The following is a 22,825-nucleotide window of genomic DNA, read 5'->3' as shown; positions in this document are numbered from 1 at the left end:
TCGGGGGTGGGGGTCTCCGGGATGGCCCTCAAGTGGTTTGCTTCCTTCTTGGAAGGCCGGACATTTGAGGTGTGGGAAGGCCACGAGAAATCATCCTCAGTACCTCTCCAGTGCGGTGTGCCACAGGGCTCATCGTTGAGCCCCACCTTATTTAACATTTATATGGCCCCTCTGGAGAGTGTGGTACTGCCTCTGGGTATCAAGATCATCAGCTATGCTGATGATACCCAGTTGGTGGTAGGTCTTCCCCAGTCGGCCCACCATCCCGACCGGCTGCACACGTGTCTGGATAAGATCTTCACGTGGATGTGCAGCTCAGCTCTCAAGCTCAACGGCTCCAAGACGGAACTGATGCTGCTGGGGAATTCCCCTCTCTCTTTATCACCTAGCAGTTGGCCCAGCTGTCTGGGACCTGTACCCACCCCCAAGCAGGAGATCAAGAGCCTGGGGGTGTGGCTTGAGCAGGACCTTTCCTTCAAAACACACGCAAAAAAGATCTCAGGCGTGTGTTTCGGCCTGCTCCGATCAGCCCGGAAGATTCTACCTCTCCTTCCAGTGGCCTCCAGGAGGTTACTCATTCAGGGGCTTATCATCTCGCGGCTGGACTTCAGTAATGTACTGTTTCTGGGTGCCCCAGAATCCACCGTAAATAAACTGCAGCAAGTGCAGAACGCGGCCGCTAGGCTCCTGATGGATCTTCCTAGGCGTCAGTCGGCCCGCCCTGCGCTGAAGGCGCTACATTGGCTGCCTGTCAGAGAGAGGGTGAAATTCAAGGCACTCTGTGTAGCCCACAAAATACTACAGGGGAAAGGCCCACCCATCCTGGGGGATATGGTCCAATCTTATAAGTCCTCCCGCTCCCTTCGCTCTGACCACCAACATCTGCTGCAGGTTTTGAGGGTGAGGAAGGCAAGAACCGGGGGCAGAAGATTCTCTGTAAACGTGGCCACCCTGTGGAATTCCCTCCCTTTGTACTTGCGCTCAGAAGCGAGCTTTTTACAGTTTCGTAAACTTTTAAAAACCTTTCTGTTCCCTGTCTAATCTTTGTGCGTAGTGTGGTGTTGTCTCTTCCTGGACAAGCGCGGGGATGCCTAATGGTAACCAGGCGCTATATTAAAACTCATTAATAATAATAATAATAATAATAAAGAGGAGTCTTGTATTATCGTGAGACATGCGTGTTTTCATGTAGCCTACCTGTTTGTTTCCTATCAGTTGCGGTAGTAGTTTGTTTAGCCTTGTGGCTAGCACTTTGGCGTATAGCTTGCAGTCTAAGTTTTATGAATGATATGGGGCGGTAGTGTTTGGGCTTTTGCAAGTCTTTTCCTTCCTTGGGTATTACAATTATATTGGCTTGTGTCATAGTTTCTGTTACTATACCCTCTGTGGCGCAGTGGTTGAAGGTTCTGGTCAGGACTGGGAGAAGTTGTTCTTGGAACGTTTTGTAGAAGGGTGCCGTGTACCCATCTGGGCCTGGGGCTTTGTTGTCTTTTAGTGATTTTATAGCTAACGCGACCTCGCCCTTTTTTATGTCTTGGCCAAGAGTTTTGGCTTCTGTTATCTTGGGTAGGTTTAGTCTGTCTAGGTAGGTGGCGCACCCCCCTTGGTCAATGTTGTCGTCTCTTGTGTAGAGATCATTGTAGAATTCCATGAACGTGTGTAGGATATTTTTGTGTCTGGTGTGTGTCCTGTTGTTTGAATCTGTGATTGAGGAGATGCAGTGTTGTCTTTGTTCGCGTTTGAGATATGATGCTAGTATTTTTCCTGCCTTATAAGCTTCGCAGAGGTTGATTTGTTTGTATTTTCTTATCCACAGGCCTGCTCTTTCACTTAGAATCCTGTTAAATTTGTATTTCTTCCCTGTAAGTTCTACCAGGACAGCTGTGTTTGAGGTGTCTCCGATATGTTTAGTTTCCAGTTGCTTGATGTCTGTTTCTAGCTATTCTAGCTGTTTTTTAGCTTCCCTGTCTCTTCTGGCCTTGATTTCTATCAGTGTTCCCTTGATAGTCGCCTTAAGGGCGTCCCATAGGCTTTTTGGGTCTATGTCTGGTGTGTGGTTCTCTTTTACGTAGTCCTTGATGGCTTGCTCTTTTTTGTCTTTGTCCTCCTGTCACCCTATTGTTATGTTGTTGAACCGCCATCTGTGGGTGGTGTGCTCATTATGCCGGCCTGTTAGTTGTAGACTGATGCAAGAGTGATCTGAGATTGTTCTTGCCACAATATCTGTGTGTTCTATGAGGTGAATGTGTGAGCCTGAGATGAGGTTATAGTCGATTCTGCTGTAGGAGTTGTGTGGGTTGGAGTAGAAGGTGTAATCTCTGATCTTCTGGGTGTTGTAGGCGCCATGGTTCTTGCAGGTCAAATCTATTGCATATGTTTTTTAGAGTGTTGTAGGAAGCAGGAGGCCATGTTTGGGAGCCCGATTGTCTGTCCAGGGTGTGGTCTAGGACTAGGTTGAAGTCCCCGGCCACTATGTGCATGTCGTTCGCCTGGTTTGCTTCTAGTTCTCTTGACACCCCCTCCCAATATGTTGTGTCATCTACGTTTGGTGCTTATATCTTCGTTACTAGTATCGTTTCTTCACCTCTTTTGAGTTGGGTGATCAGAAGCCTGCCTTCGTCATCGTGCTGGACACTCTCAATGGTTAACTTGGATTTAGTGTTGACTAATGTGATTACTCCTTGTTTTTTTCCTACCGCAGGTGAGCAGGCTAGTTGGCTTATCCACCTTGACTTGAGCTTATTCGCTTCTTCCATGGAGAGTTTGGTTTCTTGTAGGAGAATAATATCGCCCTTGGTCTTCGCCAGGTAGTCAAATGTTTTTTTCCTTTTTATCGGATGATTCAGACCTTTGACGTTGAGGGAAATAATCTTTAGGTCGGACACCAATGTGTTGTTGTTATTCATTGTGTTGGCCTGTTGATCGTTGTCTTACGAGCGAGCATTTACTGAGACCTTTGGTTGCTTGCCTATTGTCTGTGTGCGTCCTATTTGTTGTTATTAGACTGCGCCTTGCTCCATGCTTTCTGCCTAAGGGTGTGGTATTGACGAGGACCTGACATACTGGACAGACATGACATAAAGAACAAACATGCCGGATGGAACAAACCCCCTTCTCCCTTTCCCCCCCACACCCCTCCCCTCCCCTACTGGTGTGTCGAACTGTAGACGTGCAACAGCAAGGTCCCTCCCGCCCAGGCTTCTCCCCTGGGATAGCCTGTAACTTAGATCGGTACAGCCCTCCCACATTAGTAGCAGTTACTTGCATAGAGTCTCAAAGTGTACCCTTGTAATAGAAGGATATAAAAGTTCTGTTCTCTTGGCTGGTCTGGTCAGACTTTTTCTTCTTCTTGTTTTTGTATCCTTTCTTGTATTTCCGTGGGTTAGGTACTGCAGTACCGCTTTCGAGCTCTCAAGGTGGTTTCTTTTATTATAATGTCTGTAATGGCTTTTAGTTACTTTAAAACTTGTCTCTCTGTGAGGTAGTTCAACTAGTCTTCTATTAGGTAGGTTCCGTTGTAAGCTTTGGTCGAGCTTTCGTACTCTTCGATGGATCTCTTTAACTTAGTGTTAGTGGCGACCTTTTAAATTGTCTCTCCATGAGGTGGAATTTTTGTGGTTTGTTGGATGTTTCTTTACTGTTGTTGCCAGTGTAGTAGTGTTCTTATCTAGTCCGTATCGTTGTGGAGGTCCGGCGAGGCGCTTCTTTTGCTTGACATGGTTTGACATTCCATTACTTGTGATGTAGGCCACACTAGGTATCGTGATAGCTCAGCTGGGTCTTCGAAAGTTAACATGGTTCCTTTGTTGTTTATCCTGAACCTTGATGGGCCGATGAAGGAGAAGTTGATGTTTTCTTTTCTCAGCTTTTCTCTTTGGGCCAGGAAGCCTTTCCTGATGTTTACTGTTGTTTTCGAGTAGGCTTGCGCGAGGATGATCTTGTGTCCGTTCCATTGTAGATTTGGGGTCTTCCTCGCCACTCCGAAGATGGCATCTGTTTGGTGTGAACGTAGTGGTTTGCATATTATCGGCCTTGGCCCTGATCTGTTGGTTAGTTTTAAAGCCGGGACTCTGTAGGCTTTGTCCAACTCGAAGGGGTTTTCGAATTTGAGATTTGTTAGCTTTGGTATAAGATTCTGTATCATTGCAACGCACAAGCCAGCTTTGTCTTCTTCTCCTTCTGGTACCCCCAGGATTCTTATGTTCCCCTTTCTTTGTCTGTCTTCAAATTCTGCTGCTTGTTTTTGGAGGTCTGTTGTTACCTTAGCAATGTTGCCAATCGCCTTACCTGTTAGCTGTGACCTGTCCTCTGTGTCACTGACCCTTTGTTCCACTGCTGATATTCTGTTGTTTGCTGTGTGGATGTCTGCCCTGACTGCTGCCAGTTCGAGTTGTATGGCATCAGTGTTTTTTTTGTTGATTCGGCCAAGTCGTGTACTTCGGCTAGCTTTTTGAGAATGCTATCTAGCGTGCTGCTAATGTCTGCTTTCTGTTTGAAGGGGGATTCTGGGTTTGGTTTTCTTTGGCTGTTGTGACAGCTTTCCGTCATTCCCTGCCATCTTTTGTAGACCTCTTTTAGCTAGTAGGAGTTCAGATCTCTTGTTACTGCACGTTGGTGTTTGTTCGGTTGCCTGCTCCTGCTGTCTAAATCTATTCTTCTCGTCTGACCTTGGAGCGGTTCCTAGATCTAGACACTTCTGCTTGCTTTCTTTCGTTCCTCCTAGTCTGTTTGCTCTTTTGTGCACTGCGTTTCTTGGGGGTCTGCGCTCCGCCGTGATTATATTTGTTATTTTTGTGGTTGGCTTTTTTTTGTCGTTCGCCTTGATTTTTTGTTCTCTTTCTGTGCTCCTTGGTCTGTTTCTTGGGTTCTCTGCGGTGTTGTGGGAGACCAGTGGCAGCTGTTTCTTTACTCTTACCGCTGCTGCGACCGTGTGATCCTGAGCTATCTGCCTACTCAACCGCTGACATCTATTGCCTTCTGGTCGCTGTGTGTTGTTGCCCTTCGTTGTTGTTCTTCTTTTGTTCCTTCCTCGTTCTGCCCCTAATGCTCAAGATAGTGGTTTCGTTTGATTAATTGCTTCCCTTCGAGCACTGCTTGATAGTCCTTTGCTGCGCTTTCTTGTTTGCCTCCCATTGCGCGTTTGTAGTCTCGCTTTGCAATTTTGCCCGACTGGCTTTTTTTCTGTGAGCTCTGTTTGCTTTCTCTCTGGGCACTGCACGATATGTACTTTTTTTCCCCTTTGTTGTGCCCTACTCATTCTGTCCTCTTGTGCGCACGGCGCTTCTTTGCAGTAGCGCTCGACTGACTGTTGTTCTTTTCCTTTTTTGTCTCCCGTCCTGAGGTCAGATGGCCGCCTCCATAGGACAGTTTTGCTTTCACTCACCCGGTTCTCGTCTCAGATGCGGGGGAGCCGCGCAGGAAGTGCAAACACCGACCTCGTAGGTGTGCTGGTCTAGGTCTGTTGCCCTGTTGCTCTCTTCTTCCTTGTTCGCTTTGGTTTCTTTCCTTTTCTGTCCTCTGCTCTGCGCTAAGATAGCTGCCTCCGTGGGACAGTTTCGCTTTCACTCGTACAGTGGCCCCGGTTCTCGTGTCGGTGCTGGTTGGCTCTCGTCTTGGGTGCGGGAGCGCCGCGCAGGGGGTGCAAGCACTGACCTCGTAGGTGTGCTGGTCTAGGTATGTTGCCCTGTTGATCTCTTTTTTTCTGTTAATTTTGGTTTCCCTCCTTTACTGTCTCCCGCCCTGCACTAAGATGACCGCCAAGATGGCTGCCTCCATAAGGCAGTTTTGCTTTTGTCATAGAAGTAAATGAAAATATAGGATTAACCAGAGCTGTCGTGATGAGGCCTTGCATTTAGTTTCTGAAGGAATTACACTTCCTCACAAACGAAGACATGATGTAACCAGTGAGGAATGTTAACAAGAACCATATTTTCCTTTGGCTCATATATCAGGCGTTAACTTTATGTGTTCAAGAATGCAACATCATTCTTGGAAGAGCATACCTACGTAGAATCTACAAACTTTGCAAAATTGCTTCCAGATTTTGGAGAGGAAAAAAACATCTGTTGAAGTGAATACTTACACCACTACAAACAGGACCAAGGCGATGATTCTCGCCACCACTGGCATACTCTGGGGCAGGGGAAAACATAGTTGATTGCACGGGGAATATGACGCTATGCATGGCGGGTAGTGGTCGCCTTGTTCCAGGCTAGGAAACAGGCCGGTTTATCAAACGCTCTTTCAGTCATTCGAGTGGGTGGGTTTTCCTGAATGTGACGGAGTAAAGGCACTGCGGGGCTGTTTGTGGAGGACAGAATGTTGGGGGTGGAACTTTAACCTCTCAAAGATGTTGACCTCATAGGTCCTGATTGACGAACATTAGCGAGAGACTCTATAACAAGCATTTACAATGCAATAGGTCTCGCATTAATTAAGTTTGAGCTATTGGCATTGCTAAATATTGCGACACCAATTGCAACAAAAGTCTATAAATTGTAGGCCAACATTTTTTAAATTTATTTTTGTAGCAATTGTGGCATGCTGCGCTTTAAATGAATATGTTTAAAAGTAAAGTGCGCCATACTGCTATTGTTACAATAGTTAATTGTGGATGCATCAACAATTGATGTGTGCACAGATGGCTGGTGGTGTGTGTGTCTGTAGAAATTGTGCACTGATGGCTTGTAGTGTGTGTGCCTGGTGGAAGTGTGCACTGCCGGCTGGTGGTGGTTGTGCCTGGTGGAAGCGTGCACTGACGGCTGATGGTGTGTGTGCCTGGTGAAAGTGTGCACTGACGGCTGGTGGTGTGTGTCTGATGAATGCGTGCACTGACGGCTGGTGGTGTGTGTGTGTCTGGTGAAAGCGTGCACCGACGGCTAGTGGGGTGTGTGTGCCTGGTGAAAACATGCACTGACGTCTGGTGTTGTGTGCCTGGTGGGAGCGGGCACTAACGGCTGGTGGTGTTTGTGTCCGCTGAAAGCATGCACTGACGGTTGGTGGTGTTTGTGCCCGGTGAAAGCGTGCACTGATGACTGATGGTGTCTGTGCTTGGTGAAAGTGTGCACTGACGGTTGGTTCTGTGTGTGGTTGTGTGTGTGGTTGTGTGTGGATGTATGTGTGGTTGTATGTGTGGTTGTATGTGTGGTTGTGTGTGTGTGTGTGTGTGTGTGGTTGTTTGTGTGTGTGTATGGCTGTGTGTGTGTATGGCGGGTGAGGGGGCAGATAAGCGTAATGTTGTCAGCTCTGAAGAGCACACAGTTTATGCTCATATTATGAAGCATGTGCTTCCAGACTCCCTGCTCCCCCTTGACGGTCGGTCCGAGTTATAACTTGCACTGCTGTTAAGCCTCAATAAATCCCAGGCACACTTCCGCTTTGCATCTATCGCCACTGGGAAAAAGCAGTGTACCAGTACATTGATTCATTGGACGGCTGATGGAGACCCTCCTGTGAAATCTAAAGCATTTAATAAAATAACCCTCATGTTAGCTCTTAAAGTGACCCTGACATTATATCCTCAAATGACCTTCACGTGAGATAATAATGTGACCCTCCAGTGAGACCCGAGAGCCAGCCTCTTGAGATCCAAGGGTGATTATACCTGAGATGACAAAAGAAGCTGCTGTGACATGTCCAGGAGCCACCTAAATTACCCAACTCTATTTACAAAAACTACCGAAATGTGAGAAAATAGATGCAAAATAGGTCATGTGCGAGACCCCGACACGCCGCCCCTACACTAGACGATTACAAAAGTATCCACATGTCTATTTCTGAGCTTTTAAACTCTCCTGACATAGAAATAGTGGTCTAACTAGAACATTATATCTAGGACCACTGGGATTATGTGGCTGTGATGGACCAAAGTATGCCCCTAAATTATATGGCAAGAAAAGGCAAATTATGCGGCATAATGCAACACATTTTATTATATTACTTAACTATTTTGTCTTTTTTACTCACGGTAACACCATCTGGGCAAAGATTTCACCTTATTAGCAGTACCTAATAACATCCAAATGCACCAATAAACAAATGAAAGGTGACTAGTCAACTATTGTAAAAGGTCTTCCACTGTGCTTGAACTCATCGTTAAGCTTTAGTGAGGCTTTAGTGAGCTAGAAGCATGCAGCGCTAGGAGAAAGCAGCTGTGTGCAGAGCGAGGCGCTACGGGAGATAGATGTACAGAGAAAGAGAAGAGACGCCTTGTGCACAGAGCCATCAGGAAGGAAGCAAGGACTCGTGGCATCACCTTACAGTACACTCTTTGTTTAATGCCGTCCACATCAGCAGAGCAGAGGCCTGTAGAGTGGTCCTGGCAGGCTCCTCTCAGCTCCCTGAATACTGGAGGGGGGTAGATGCCTGGCTCTGGCTCAGCCCGAGGTCCTGTTGGCACCTCGAGCCCATGACGAGCTGAGCCTCCATGTGGCATTGCCTGCCCCTCTCCCCTTATCCCAGTATGCGGTGTAATGGCCAGACCTGCTGACTTTAGAACTGGGATTGGGTTTGAGTCCTATAGTTCTGGAAGAATAAGCTAATATTCCCGGGACAATAAAAAAGAATGTGACTGTGTAAGGTAGCTGGAATGAATGACGCCCCTTAACAGGAGACATGCGCATCCAATACCTACCCTCTCTGAAGAGAGCACGCAGCGATGTCAAACTAAAAAGAATACACTGTTCCCCCTAGGTAGGAGATGCAAAGAAACCAAGGACAGTGGAGTAGGGGGGAAGGCCCCCTTTCGGAACTAAAACCCTCACACACCCAGCAAGCTAGGTGTCATGCTTCATCATCTGGGTTCTGCTCCTCGTCAGACTGGCGCTGCAATGTCTGACAGGCACCCGCGAAGGGGCTCTTTGTCGGAGATCTTTTGTTCCTGCCAGTTGGTGCATGTGGGTGTGAGGGTTTTAGGTGAAGTGTATGCGTGAGCATGGAGTGAAGTTGTGCAGATTAAAAAAGGTTAGGAAGTCCACGGGAATTTTTATTAGTGTGGCTTAACTACCTTGTTAAAACAGTGTAGGGAGGTACACTCACGGGTGCTAGGATCCAGTGAGGTATGCTCTACCTAGTGGCGGTCAACATGTTTCATGCTAAAACTAGCAATTCATCAGGACCTATATGTAAATTGTCCTACACATATCAGGGAAGGGCAAGTGTTACCTTCCACAAGTAACCAGTAGCAGGCCGATTGGTCCTACCACAATTAGTGGAACCTAAGAGAAGGGTGACAAAAAACCAAAGGTGTAACACAAACAATTGTACTTGTACCCCAAAACTAGATTACAGTGTGCTTTGTTCTGACTCCTAAGTGGTATGCTGCGATATGCATGCAATCTAAGTATTAAAAACAACCCTAACTAATTACAACAATAAAATTTAATATAATCAAAGAGGCAATAGAACCGACAGTTGTCAAGGATCGTTGGATGTGGAGATAACACAGGCGAAGTAAAATAGTCTCACCCTACTTGTGTAGAAGAATGACGTCACCGGACTTCTCCCGAGCGTTAGTACCACTGTTGTTGGTACCTTCAGAGGGTATAAGAAGAAACAGGTGACGTGACAACACAATCAGGAGCGTTATGTCCGTTAAAAATTGCAGTCATGTCGTACAGAGTCTCAACATATCAGCCCCTAAGTAGCCGGAGGGCACCCCACCACAATAGGCTCGGTGGATGCCAGCCTAGGTGTTGTCTCAGCGAAGAGACCGCCCCGACCAAAAACGAATCCCCACATCTTAAAGAGTGACAAGGGAGACCGTGATGGTCCGCGAAGCCGCGATCCATATGAACTCCGCAGTCTGCCCCCAGTGAGTTGGAGAAGTCCCGGGAGTGGGGCGGCCGCCACATCCAGAGTGTTACACTGTGGGGAGCGTCATGCCGGGCCGAGATAGTAGGCAAATAGTTAAAGATTGTGTCCCAACACTGAGCGCGTCAAAAGTAAACACGCTAATGTGCCGAGTTTGCCTGGTCGCAATGCTTACCTGTCCGCAATGTGGACGTCTCGATAAGACCTACCCGCACGCTGGCCAGGGGTGGAGGAAGCCGGAGCAACGAGACGGCGGTCTCCCGGTACCTTAAGTCTCACTCTCATTTCCGGTTTTCCCTGGTCACGTGCTGGGTGTCCCTAGATAGTCCGCGCATGCGCGGCAGGAACAGCGGTTCGGCACGCAAGGGCTACACTAGAGTGTTATACTGGAGGTTGCAGTGTGGCGGCCATTTATAAAGGGAAGTCAAATTTCGGTAGTGGGCTATTGTTTGTGGTCAAAATTGGATTCTGAGTCATAGGCTTCAGAGGGGCGAATGGAAAAATAACAGTGGTGATGAATGGGCACCAAAGATTTTGTTTAAGGGTATCATAGTGACTATCTGCAGAATGAAAAACGAGGGATTTGGCAGTTTATCAACATGAATATGGGAAGGGGCTGATGCACCGGGCTCATGTGATGTTAGAGCTTTCACACTTCTGAACTCCTCGTCAAGCTTTAGTGAGGCTTTAGTGAGCTAGAAGCATGCAGCGCTAGGAGAAAGCAGCTGTGTGCAGAGTGAGGCGCTACAGGAGATAGATGTACAGAGAAGGAGAAGAGATGCCTTGTGCGCAGAGCCATCAGGAAGGAAGCGAGGACTCGTGGCATCACCTTACAGTACACTATTTGTTTAATGCCATCCACATCAGCAGAGCAGAGGCCTGTAGAGAGGTCCTGGCAGGCTCGTCTCAGCTCCCTGAATACTGGAGGGGGGGGTGGAGATGCCTGGCTCTGGCTCAGCCCGACGTCCTGTTGGCACCTCGAGCCCATGACGAGCTGAGCCTCCATGTGGCACTGCCCCTTATCCCAGTATGCGGTGTAATGGCCAGACCTGCTGACTTTAGAACTGGGAATGGGGTTTGAGTCCTATAGTTCTGGACGAATAAGCTAATATTCCCGGGACAATAAAAAAGAATGTGACCCTGTGTAAGGTAACTGGAATGAATGACGCCCCTTAACAGGAGACATGCGCATCCAATACCTACCCTCTCTGAAGAGAGCACGCAGCGATGGTCAGCTATGTGTGAGTGTGTTAAGGGGTGCACAGCGCTGAAGATTAGAATGGGTTGAGAGGGGGTGAAGGGTGAAATAACTTGCAATACCACCTACCATTGTCCTGCCCTAACAGCCCCACATAACACCTTAATTTGCTAAAATGTGAGGAACAGTACAGCAGCAAAAAGTGGATTGAAAGGATAACGCCAGCAGCGTGGGTAATGTAGTAAAGGGAGTGGCTTAAATAACGTGCAAAAAAAAAAAAAGCAATTAGTGAAGCCCAGCACAGAAAAGTTATTGATATTAGTAGCAGCACAGAAATTTAGAAACCGGGGAAAACTTCAAGCATTTAAGCACACCGTGGACTGAGCAGGGCTCCGGGTTCAAGCAGAGTATTATAGAATCTGAGCACTGGACACTCGCCGAAAAGAACATGTATTAGAGAAAAGCGGTGAGGGGTGACCACCTGAGTGAACAAAAGGCAATAACAGGGGCTGTGTAGAAGCAGGCAGGGAGAAAACAACAAGCAATCCGCGCTCTGTGCTGGGGGAGGGCCATTAAAGTAAGGGGGCAGAGAGGAGCCTGTAAGAACTCGTGCTGAAAGTTTAAAGAAAAGCGGAGATCAAAGGAAGGGTGGGAGGGACATTGGCGAGCGAGCATATGGGGAGGTGCAGGGGTGTGCAGCCTGGTGAGTTGAATGCGTGTGGCGGCAGAAGCGGAGAGCGCCGTGCGCACAAAGTGTCTGGTGGCAAATGGAAGCTGTGCAGAATGCGCGTGGTTGTGCTCACATGCACTGTACCCAATCCACATTTTAGGAGCACTTTTCAAAGCCCTTACTTTATATCTCGCAAACATTGCTAACGCAATGGCTCAGCGAGACCTAAAAATGTTACAGGCCATAACGGTTTGCATAGGTTAGAGAAATCAAATAATCCGTTCAGTTCAGTTCAAAGTAAAGCAACTCCACAGCATCAGACGTGTTATGAACAGATAAAAGAGGCTTTTAATTTTCTTCCTGTTTGAAAAACCAAGCAATCTAGTTGTTTTTGGGTATTCTTCAATTGATATTTCTTTCCTGCATTTACAAAGAGCTTTAAACTCGAGTTCCAAAGCCTCTTCAGTAGCAACAATCAGTATAATTAAAAGGCTCACATTGACTTTAGAAAGATTAGATACAATGCGAGGATGAAGCTGGAAAGAATAGTGGACTAATGCAGCCAACGCAGGGCTCTCACTTTTCCCAACCGAATGCATGCTTGCCACTTGCAGATTCAGAAGATGCGGGGCTATGAACTATTTCACTGCCCACAAGAATCATTCCCAGTGTGCAGGCCACATTATAGGCCTGGGCATAATTTTGACTTATGCCAGAGTAAATCTAGGCATTCTCTATTACTCTTTTACATTGAATTACCGATAATTTTGTACTTAATTTTCATTGCCTAGTTAAGAATAATTTGGTGGTTGCCGGTCCTGGCAGGTGAGCAAATTTATCAAACTCACATGGCTGCTCATGCTTGCCATTTGTGTTCTGCTGCATTTAACTCTGTTTCTTAGTGCAAAATGCAATCACACGTGCATTTTGTACATGAGCGTGTATTTTGCACTTATACAATTGCGATGAATGCCGGTAGTAATCTGGGGAAAAAATCAAATCCCAAGAGCACATTTAGCGAGCAAGAGTGGCTGTTTTATTTGTGTTCTTTTGCATTTAGCCCTATTTCTTAGCGAAAAATGCACCGATGCATCCATTTTGGAAGAGAGGAAACATTTCTGCAATACGAAATAGTGCTAAATGCAGAATTACTCTTCCTGCATCATTCAAGCATAATCTCGTGGAATTCTTAGGTAATTCCATAAGACTATTCAGTTATGTGAGGCATGCCCTACAAGCAAGATGTAAAAACTTGGAGTGAAAAAACTGTAAGTCCTTCACAATGGCGGACTTGCCACTGAAAGGGCATTGGCAAGCTTAAAATATAAAACAGATCATCGGCCTGCATATAACTAGATGGCAGAACATGAGTGGAGAGTTCAGGAAAAGTACAGGTCCCTAAAGCAAAGAGCAGCAGGCAGGACTGTATTTGTCTCAGCATCACTATCAGCTCTAGTGCAGGAACTGAGTTTCTCCATAGAATGCCACATCAGGTGAATGATGGTGGCTTTTTAAACGTTTTAAGTCCTTCCAAACGCGGGGGAGGAGAGGGGCTCCCCCTCCATTAATGACTATCTGCATCACAATACTCTTTGTCCCTAGTTTACCCGTTTCCTGTTTTTTTTAATAGGTTCCCACTCATAAACCACCTTTATAAGTGGCATTCCGCAGAGTCCAGATTTGCCATAGGTTTTCTCATCTGTATTCTTTTTCTCTTTTTGCATAGCAGATGCATGTTCAATGTATGCCTCATAACCCGGGATTTATTCCGTTCAAACTAGCACCTTAGAAGTGTCTCTCAGTGCAGATTAATCAGTTTTCACGTGGCTTTGTTTCTGGGTTTATGGTCTTGCCCGTGACTTTCTGAGATCCATGACTCCACGGGGTACCATAGTGCCAGTCTACAGCTTTGAAACGCGAAACAGTTCCAGACTATCTAAGCGACCCTCACTCACATTCTTTCTGCCTCACCACTGAGCTAACCCGTGCCTACCTGCAGCCTTGAGCTTCTTCAGCGCCTTTCCAAATCTGCCTTTTCTGTGCGGTTGCACACTGACTTCCAGGCAGATATCCACAAGCTAAATACTGTCTTTCACAATAAAGACAGCAGACGCCTAATCAGAGCAGGCCATCTTTGTTATGGTCCCTTTAGCCAGGATTAGTCCAGGCCCTCCCATTCCTACTTTACGGAGATGGAAGCTAGTGGGGATTTTGCGTGCTCTTGCAATGGGCCTTTGCTAGAGTGCTAAGCGGCCATTCTCAATACTGCTACTTGCTCTACTTGTCTCTGGACTTTATGCTTGCTTGCTCTTACTTGGATGAGAGAAAAGGTTTATGTAGGCGAGAAAGCTCTCTATCAGTATAATAGTGCATACCTGGTCATAGTTTTTGCTTCAGATATTGACACTGATGCTCAGTGCATGTTACTGCAAGTCCAGTTTGACCTGCACTGTTTTTAGATAATCACCCTTCTGGCCAGCTGTGTTCCATGCGGTATACAACCGTTACAACGAACTACTTTTACAACGCAACTTTTACAACGCAGGATCCATTACAACGAACTACCATTACAACGCATTTTTTTACATCGCAGATGCCTTTACAACGCATGCCATTACAACGTAAGTATTGGTAAGTATATAATTTTATTAAAAATGGTATAGGTTTGGGTTTTTGGGTAAAGGGGTATTTTTAGGGTTCAGGGCTAGGTTTGGGTTTTTGGGTTTTTGGGTAAAGGGGTATTTTTAGGGTTCAGGGCTAGGTTTGGGTTTTGGGGTACAGGGGTATTTTTAGGGTTCAGGGCTAGGTTTGGGTTTTTGGGTACAGGGGTATTTTTAGGGTTCAGGGCTAGGTTTGGGTTTTTGGGTAAAGGGGTATTTTTAGGGTTCAGGGCTAGGTTTGGGTTTTTGGGTAAAGGGGTATTTTTAGGGTTCAGGGCTAGGTTTGGGTTTTGGGTTACAGGGGTAGAGGGTAAAAATAAAGTAAAATTAAAATTAAATTAAATTAAATTATATTAATTTTAATTAATTTACATTTTTAAAAATATGATATACTTACCAATACTTACGTTGTAATGGTATGCGTTGTAAAGGCATCTGCGATGTAAAAAAATGCGTTGTAATGGTAGTTCGTTGTAATGGATCCTGCGTTGTAAAAATTGCGTGGTAAAGGTAGGCGTTGTAAATGTATGCGTTGTAACGTCATACATCCGATATTAATCAGTGTCCAGGCTTTCCAGGGCCAATAAGTACGAAATTCGTTTTGGTGCCGATCAGGCAGATTCAATTGTTCCTCATCCATTTTTGCACGTCTTGGAGGCTGTTGCGCACTTCCCTCACATTTCCTAGTTCCTGAATGGCCTGGAGGTGGATTTTAGTATGCACATATATAATGGTTTCTGACGCTGTGGCTAATGTAAACTGCTGAAAAAGTGGCCTTGTATGCATGGAACGGATGTATTACGTTACAACGCATACATTTACAACGCCTACCTTTACCACGCAATAAAATCCACCTCCAGGCCTTTCAGGAACTAGGTAATGTGAGGGAAGTGCGCAACAGCCTCCAAGACGTGCAAAAATGGATGAGGAACAATTGAATCTGCCTGATCGGCTCCAAAACGAATTTCGTACTTATTGGCCCTGGAAAGCCCGGACTTGGATTAATATCTGACCCCGGTCTCTATGCCCTCCGTTCCACTCTGTTAAATCAGTCTGAAACCAGGGAATAATTCAACCCCCCCACACAACCCCCCCCACACACACAACCCCCCCCACACACACAAACCCCCCCACACACACAACCCAGCACACACACACACAACCCCACAACCACACACACACACAACCTCCCCCCCACACACAACCCCCCCACACACAACCCCCCCACACACACAACCCCACACACAACCACACACACACAACCCCACACACACACACACACCCACACACAACCACACACACAACTACACACACACCACACACACAACCACACACACAACCACACACACAACCACACAACCACACACACACACACACACACACAGCCACACACACACCACACACACACACAACCACACACACACAACCACACACACATGCACACACACCCACAACCCCCCCACACACACACAATCACACACAAGCAAACCCCCCCCACACACGCAACCCCACACACACACACAACCCCCACACACACACAACCACACACACACGCAACCACACACACACGCAACCACACACACACACACAACCACACACAACCCCACACACAACCACACACAACCACACACACAACCACAAACACACACAACCACACACACAGCCACACACCACACACATACCACACACAACCACACACACACAACCACACACACAACCACACACACACAACCACACACACACCATACACAATCACACACACCATACACAACCACACACACACACACACACACCACACACACAACCACACACACATACAACCCCACAAACACACACACACACACACACAACCCCACGAACACACACACACACACACACACAACCCCACACACAACCCCACACACACAACCACACACACACAACCCCACACACACTCACAACAACACACCAGGATAGCAAAACATAGCATAGCAAAACAAAACATAGCATAGCATAACAAAACATAGTATAGCATAACAAAACATAGCATAACAAAACACAACAAAACATAGCATAGCATACCAACCATAGCATAACAAAACAAAGCATAGCAAAACACAACAAAACATACCATAGCATCACACAAACATAGCATAACAAAACACACAAAAAATAGCATAGCATAACAAAACCTAGCATAACATAGTATAACAAAACAAAACCTAGCATACCATAGCATAGCATAACAAAACGAAGCATAGCAAAACACAACAAAACATAGCATAGCATCACACAAACATAGCATAACAAAACACAACAAAACATAGCAAAACAAAACAGCATAACATAACAAAACAAAGCATAGCATAACAAAAAATAGCATAACATAGCATAACAAAACAAAACCTAGCATAACATAGCATAGCTTAACAAACCAAAACAAAACATAGCATAGCAAAACAAAACATAGCATAGCAAAACAAAACATATCATAGCATAGCAAAACTTAGCATAGCATACCAAACACAACAAAACATAGCATAGCATAACATAACAAAACATAGCAAAACAAAGCATAACACACACAACACACAACCACACATACACAACCACACACACACAACCACACACACAACCATACACACAACCATCTATCTGTCTGTCTATCTATCGCCCTCACTCTATCGGCCTCACTCTATCTATCGCCCTCGCTCTATCCATCACCCTCACTCTATCGCCCTCACTCTATCTATCTATTGCCTCACGCTATCTATCGCCCTCACTCTATCTATCGCCCTCACTCTATCTATCTATTTATCGCCCTCACTCTATCAATCGCCATCAATCTACCTATCTGTCTATCTATCGCCCTCACTCTATCTATCTATCGCCTTCACTCTATCTATCTAGCTATCTATCTATCTACCTATCTGTCTATCTATCTATCTATCTATCTATCTATCTATCTATCTATCTATCTATCTATCTATCTATCTATCTATCTATCTATCTATCTATCTATCTATCGATCGCCCTCCCTCTATCTATCTCTATCTAATTATCGCTCTCCTTCTATCTATCGCACTCACTCTATCGCATCACCACAGCATCACTCAGCACCATCCCAGCATCACTCAGGGGCACCACAACATCACTATGCGCTACCAGAGCATCACTGAACGCCACAGCATCACTCGTCACCACCACAACATCACTCAGCGCCTGCACAGCATCAATCTGTGCAACCGTTCAACAACAACTGGTTCAAATCTGTTCTCTCAATGTTTAAAGCTTTTTTAAAAATGTCACAAAAAGATGTTAATATTTCACTTCTGTTCTTGGATTTTCGTCACAATAAAATACACTGAACATAATCTTCACAAAAGATATTTACAAAAGTTTAAGCTATTGCCATTATAAATTACAATAACTTTTATTTAAGTATTAATTATTTAGAAAAATTAAAAGCCATTGTTATTTGTAATAGCAATACATCTAAGTCACGTAAATACAACACATATTGCATTACAAATGCTATAGGTGTCACATTTGCGAAACTTATAACTATTGGCATTGTAAATGACAAAGCTATTAATTTCGCTATTTTCAAAACCAACACATACATAAAAAAATTGTCATTTACAATACCAAAAGCTCAAACTTTCCTAATTTGAGACCTATTGCATTGTAAATGCTTATTTAACAGAGGGGCTGGACTTGGCCTGATACTTATCATGGACACACACCTCACTGCCAAAGCTGGCCATGGGCACTTCTGGTAAATGTTACCAGCTCTAGCAAAAAAGATGTGTGGAACTGAAGACTGTTGTGAGCACAGAGACCACCAGTTTTTTAATGTAATTCACTGACTCGATTTAAAGAGTTGAGTTGTGTGGCGCCAGCTGGGTCCCTCCCTTTGCGCAATTCACTGGGACGCAGCAACAGCATCACAGTTCACCCCCATCTGTCTGTCACTGGCCTTGAAGGGTCATCAAGATTTGGAGCCTGAGCCCTGCAGAAACAGCTGGATAGACAAACATTGGCAAAGCGAATAGTTCACCCCTTTTCGACTTATTTATTAGCTCTGCATTACTGGCAAAAAAAAGTGCCATGACTTCATCATGCATGCGCGTGTATGCGTCATGCTGATATGCTGGTGCAGTATGAAGATGTATGCGTTTACATGCATCCCCACGCACATGCACACATACGCAATAATGAAGCTGCCATTTTTTATTTACTGTTCCAAGATGGCAGATGCCATTTTGTGAGGTGGTAAATAATAATAAATAGTTAAATATGTGCAAAAGCACTTATTAAAAAAGTACGTGGGGGCCCCCCCAAAACATTTAAAAAGAAACATTTTAATAAGCAAGCAAGCAAATGAGATTGACAAAAAAGTCAACCAAAGCTAGGCAAAGTCAACTGTAAGTTTTGGTATCGTACAGAACAGCTGCGGTCTGTCTGCTGGAGAAAAATAACGCAGAAAGCAAACCCTGTGTGCTTGGGACAAAGACAGAGTCTGTTTCAGGTGGAGGATTCGCTAAAGAGAGAAACAGTGGCAAACAAAGCATTGTGTGACATCTCGCCCTGCCAGCTGCCAAGAAAATGACAAATAAAACGAAAGTAAACCCTTGTTTATTATCATTTTTTGTTGTCTCTGAGCCGAGGCTTGGGGATGGGGCCAGGGTGATGAGTGTTTTGCACTGCTATTCAGTGCGCATGACTGTCTTGCCGGCCATTTCAGGCCGGCTAAACTGCCATGTGCACTGAAGCTCTCTCCAACCCCAGCTGCGTTGGGGGTTGGAGAGAGCAAGCACAGGCTCCCAGTCTAACTTGTAGCGCAATTCCTCAGTGCTGAGGCCAATCCTGATGCTGCTTTCAGCGGCATTAAAGCAGTGTCAGGATTGGCCACAGTGAACTCTAGGAGCACGTGCCTGCAGAAGAGAGGAGCGCGATGTGGTGAGGCATTGAAGTGTTTTTTTACATTTTTATTTTTTTTATTTCCGTCAGTCCATCTTCGTCCTAGAAAAACATTAATTTGAGCAAGTGAGATAAACTTTTAAAAATGAAACAGAAACTTGACAGCAAATCTGTTTTGCCGGATCTGAGCAAGAGTCCTAAATTCCCCACTTCACCAAGCTGTGTAGACTTGGAAACATCGTGTTATCCCCTGGTACTTTAGTTTCCTTGTTTTCTCTACATGCCGGCACTTGAAGTAATCTAGTTTGTGTCCTAAACAACATAACACAACTTAATGCAGCAGAATTCCATGCCATTTAAGGTGTCAAATTGATTCATAACGTTCTGCATATACACTGGCCTATTTCAAACCCTAGAGTGGCTTCTTGGTATAGGAATAGCATGGTGTTTTGGGATTTATGGCTGCCCAAATTAATTTAAATACTTTTATCACGGTTGCATGAAAGTCTGTGTGAATTCCCCGGGTTTCAAACTTATAAGCCATAAACGTTGCACAGAAACCTCTGAAATGGATGCATTATTTATATTGACACGGTTCCTGGCTTTTCACAAGGCATGTTTCCATTCCGTTTTTCTGCACTTGTTTAACAAGTTCTCAAAAACAATTATGTATGATCTGGCTGACCTTATGAACGGTGTTCTCATAGCAAAGTTTGCTTAACTATGACAAAGGTTGCCACTTATCATTTCACAATGAGTTTTGTCTATGTGATTAAAAGGCTACGCCCTTGGTTAAACCACAGTAATGACTATTGTCTATCTCTTTGGGAGTGATGCAGTGGGGCGCAGCGAGTGGCACGTGTGAGCGCACTATGAAGGCGCACCCGGTGCATAGCATAGGGGCGCTGTTGGTCGCAACACGGGCAGGAGCAGCCAAGGGTGGAGAGTCATCCTTCTATGGTCTCACCACAATGGAGGGGTCACACAATGATGTCATCGGAGGGCGCCCAAGGGGGGCAGCAGCTTATAAGGCCCAGCAAGCGAGTAATCGGCCTCTTTTTCCCTTCACTGGGCACCGGGAACCATCACACCGGATTCGCACAACCACCCACCCACCCTGAGAAGAAGGCAGAATGTTGCAGAATTTCTTGCAGCAGAAATGGGGGCTACCCCAAATATGGACTGATTTACTAGACTTTACCCTTGGAAGGGGGTTTATTAATGTGGGCACTGGGCAGGCAGGAGGGGGGACTGACCTGCTGGTAGTCCTGGACCTTTCTGCCCTACCTCGGGATGCCAGAAAGTGAACATTTTGGGGGGATTTTGCCTAGTGGTAGGTATCCCCTGGAAGGGATGGACCACGATGCGGTGCCCTGGAAGTTACTACTAAATGTATGCCCTTGGTTGAAGGTGAGGGCGATGGATAAGGTAAAGGGGCCTGCTGGCACTTGCCATTAACCTTCTGGAAATGTTCCTTTGTAGAGGAAGGTCGAGATACTGATGTGTTGCTTGCACAAACGATGAGCCGTTCATCTGCCCTATGTCCTGCTTCTCAAAAACAATTATGTATGATCTGGCTGATCTTATGAACGGTGTTCTCACAACAATGTTTGCTTAACTATGACGAAGGTTGTCACTTATCATTTCACAATGAGTTGTGTCTATTTGATTAATAGGCTACGCCCTTGGTTAAACCACAGTAATGACTATTGTCTATCTCTTTGGGAGTGATGCAGTGGGGCGCAGCGAGTGGCACGTGTGAGCGTGATGGAGCGAGATAGAAAACAAAATTTTGTTTAAACTCGCAAAGTCACATTTCCATAACATGAATAAAATTATTAATGATTTGTGATATGTCATACTAATACAACTTAGATTAAACTTTACACGTGGGGGGACTAACATGTGTGCTCATAAACGTGCATAATTGTTGCATCTTTTTGTTCGTGCAAAATAATAAAATAATTATTGTTTTCGTTTTTGTCATTACTAACTGCTGCAGACTTAAAATAAGCATGTGCTTGTTTTGCTTTTCCTTGTCTGTGTGATGTCATTTCTACTATTCTAGGTGCATATGGGTCTCATAGATAAACGGAGACTGGTAAATATAAACGCTGCTTTAATTGTTTGCAATGGCTAGGTAACATTTTGATTAATCGGGTGGGTTAATTAATTAGTGAACCATGGGGTGGATACAGAATATACTTTATTTCTTACATTAATATTTTTCTTGTGTTTGTTTTATACTAGAAAACATAAGTTGCCTGCTTTTGGGCCTAGCTAATTGAGCCGCACAAAAAGAGCTGATCCATGATTCTGCAGAAAGTCACGAGATGCCCATTCTGAATTAAAACGTTTATTGAAACTGCATTCACAAAGCAAAAACTGATGAGCTGACATCATTCTGTCGGACATGGCCAAGGTCGAAAGTGAACTTTTTGTCAGTCCTTAACTTGGCATCCGCGGAAGTCGTGCTGAAAGACTATGGAAGCTGCGAGGATGACTTAATACAAAGTTGCAATCGCAGGAAGCCTCTGGCTTCACGTGGAAGAGACAATGGTCTTTGTAAGACATGATTTTGTGGAACTTTTTAAGAATCTGGTGACATGTCACTTGTCACTTTCAGCCAATGGGACGTCGAGTATTTCTGAAAACTTTCCTTTGCTAGTTTAGTTAGCGTAGAAAGGTATAAAAAGTCATGCCCTTAGGGTTGGGCTGGCTGCTGCTTTCTGACTTTCCGATGAGGGTGATGTGCTGTTGGACTTTGCGTGGAGCACGTAAGAATCCTCAAAGACCTTTACTTTAATTTCTGTTTATTTAGTTCAGTTAGGGAAATAAGTTTTAGAAATGCTAAACTTTATATAATTTCTTTAAATTGATTCAATTGCTTAAATTGTATTTTTCTCATATTTCTTACCATCATGCTTACTTTATTGCTAATAAATTTCATTTATAAAACTTACAACATATATACCATAATTTAGAAAATAAAATCTTACTTTTGACAAACAAGCTGGTCTTGGTTATTCAGAAGTGTAGGTTACCATTAGCTAGATCACGTCGCCTATGGTGGTCGTTTAAATGGTTGGGTTTTATTCTAATGACAATATTCTTTCCGCAAATATATAAATATGTACATAGTATGTAGATAATGTGTATATAGATTTATTCTGACCACCTGATTCAGTAGGCCCAAAAATATATCAGGTTCATAAATGGGTCCATATTTAGTATAGAATTTTGTTTATAGGTTATGAAGTTGGGTAGCGTAGTTTATGATATATTTTCTATAGCCCGCTGGATCAATTCTCTGGTAGCAGAAATTGATGGTTGCTAAGGGGTAACCAAGGTAACATGTTGGTTGCTAAGGGTTGCGTCATGGTATGCAAATAGGATCAATGTTTTAACACTTGTTAAGTTCGTTTTTCGTGCCTATCTGTAAGCTATACCGGTATAGATTGTGTGGCGAGAAATTAGTCACGCAAGCCATCTGTTCAGTTTGTAGTGATATCGCCGAGTATCACAAGAGGTATCGCCGTGTACCATAGTGTTGTCGCCGAGCAGCACAGTTTTAGGGCTAGGTCT

At 44.9% G+C, this 22,825-nt stretch overlaps 1 protein-coding gene across 1 annotated transcript in view; it reads right to left on the bottom strand.

Annotated features, from left to right (window-relative positions):
- Window positions 1-22,825, bottom strand: part of LOC144828503 (CMP-N-acetylneuraminate-beta-galactosamide-alpha-2,3-sialyltransferase 1-like) — a 593,148-nt gene that overhangs the window by 365,696 nt on the left and 204,627 nt on the right. The gene's annotated exons all lie outside the window — the stretch shown is intronic.

The sequence above is a fragment of the Lissotriton helveticus genome, chromosome 4_1 (genome assembly GCF_964261635.1).
Source record: "Lissotriton helveticus chromosome 4_1, aLisHel1.1, whole genome shotgun sequence".
In the NCBI taxonomy this organism is placed as follows: Eukaryota; Metazoa; Chordata; class Amphibia; order Caudata; family Salamandridae; genus Lissotriton; species Lissotriton helveticus.
The sequence above is the reverse complement of the archived record's forward strand: the minus strand, read 5'-3'. Positions and strand labels throughout refer to the sequence as shown.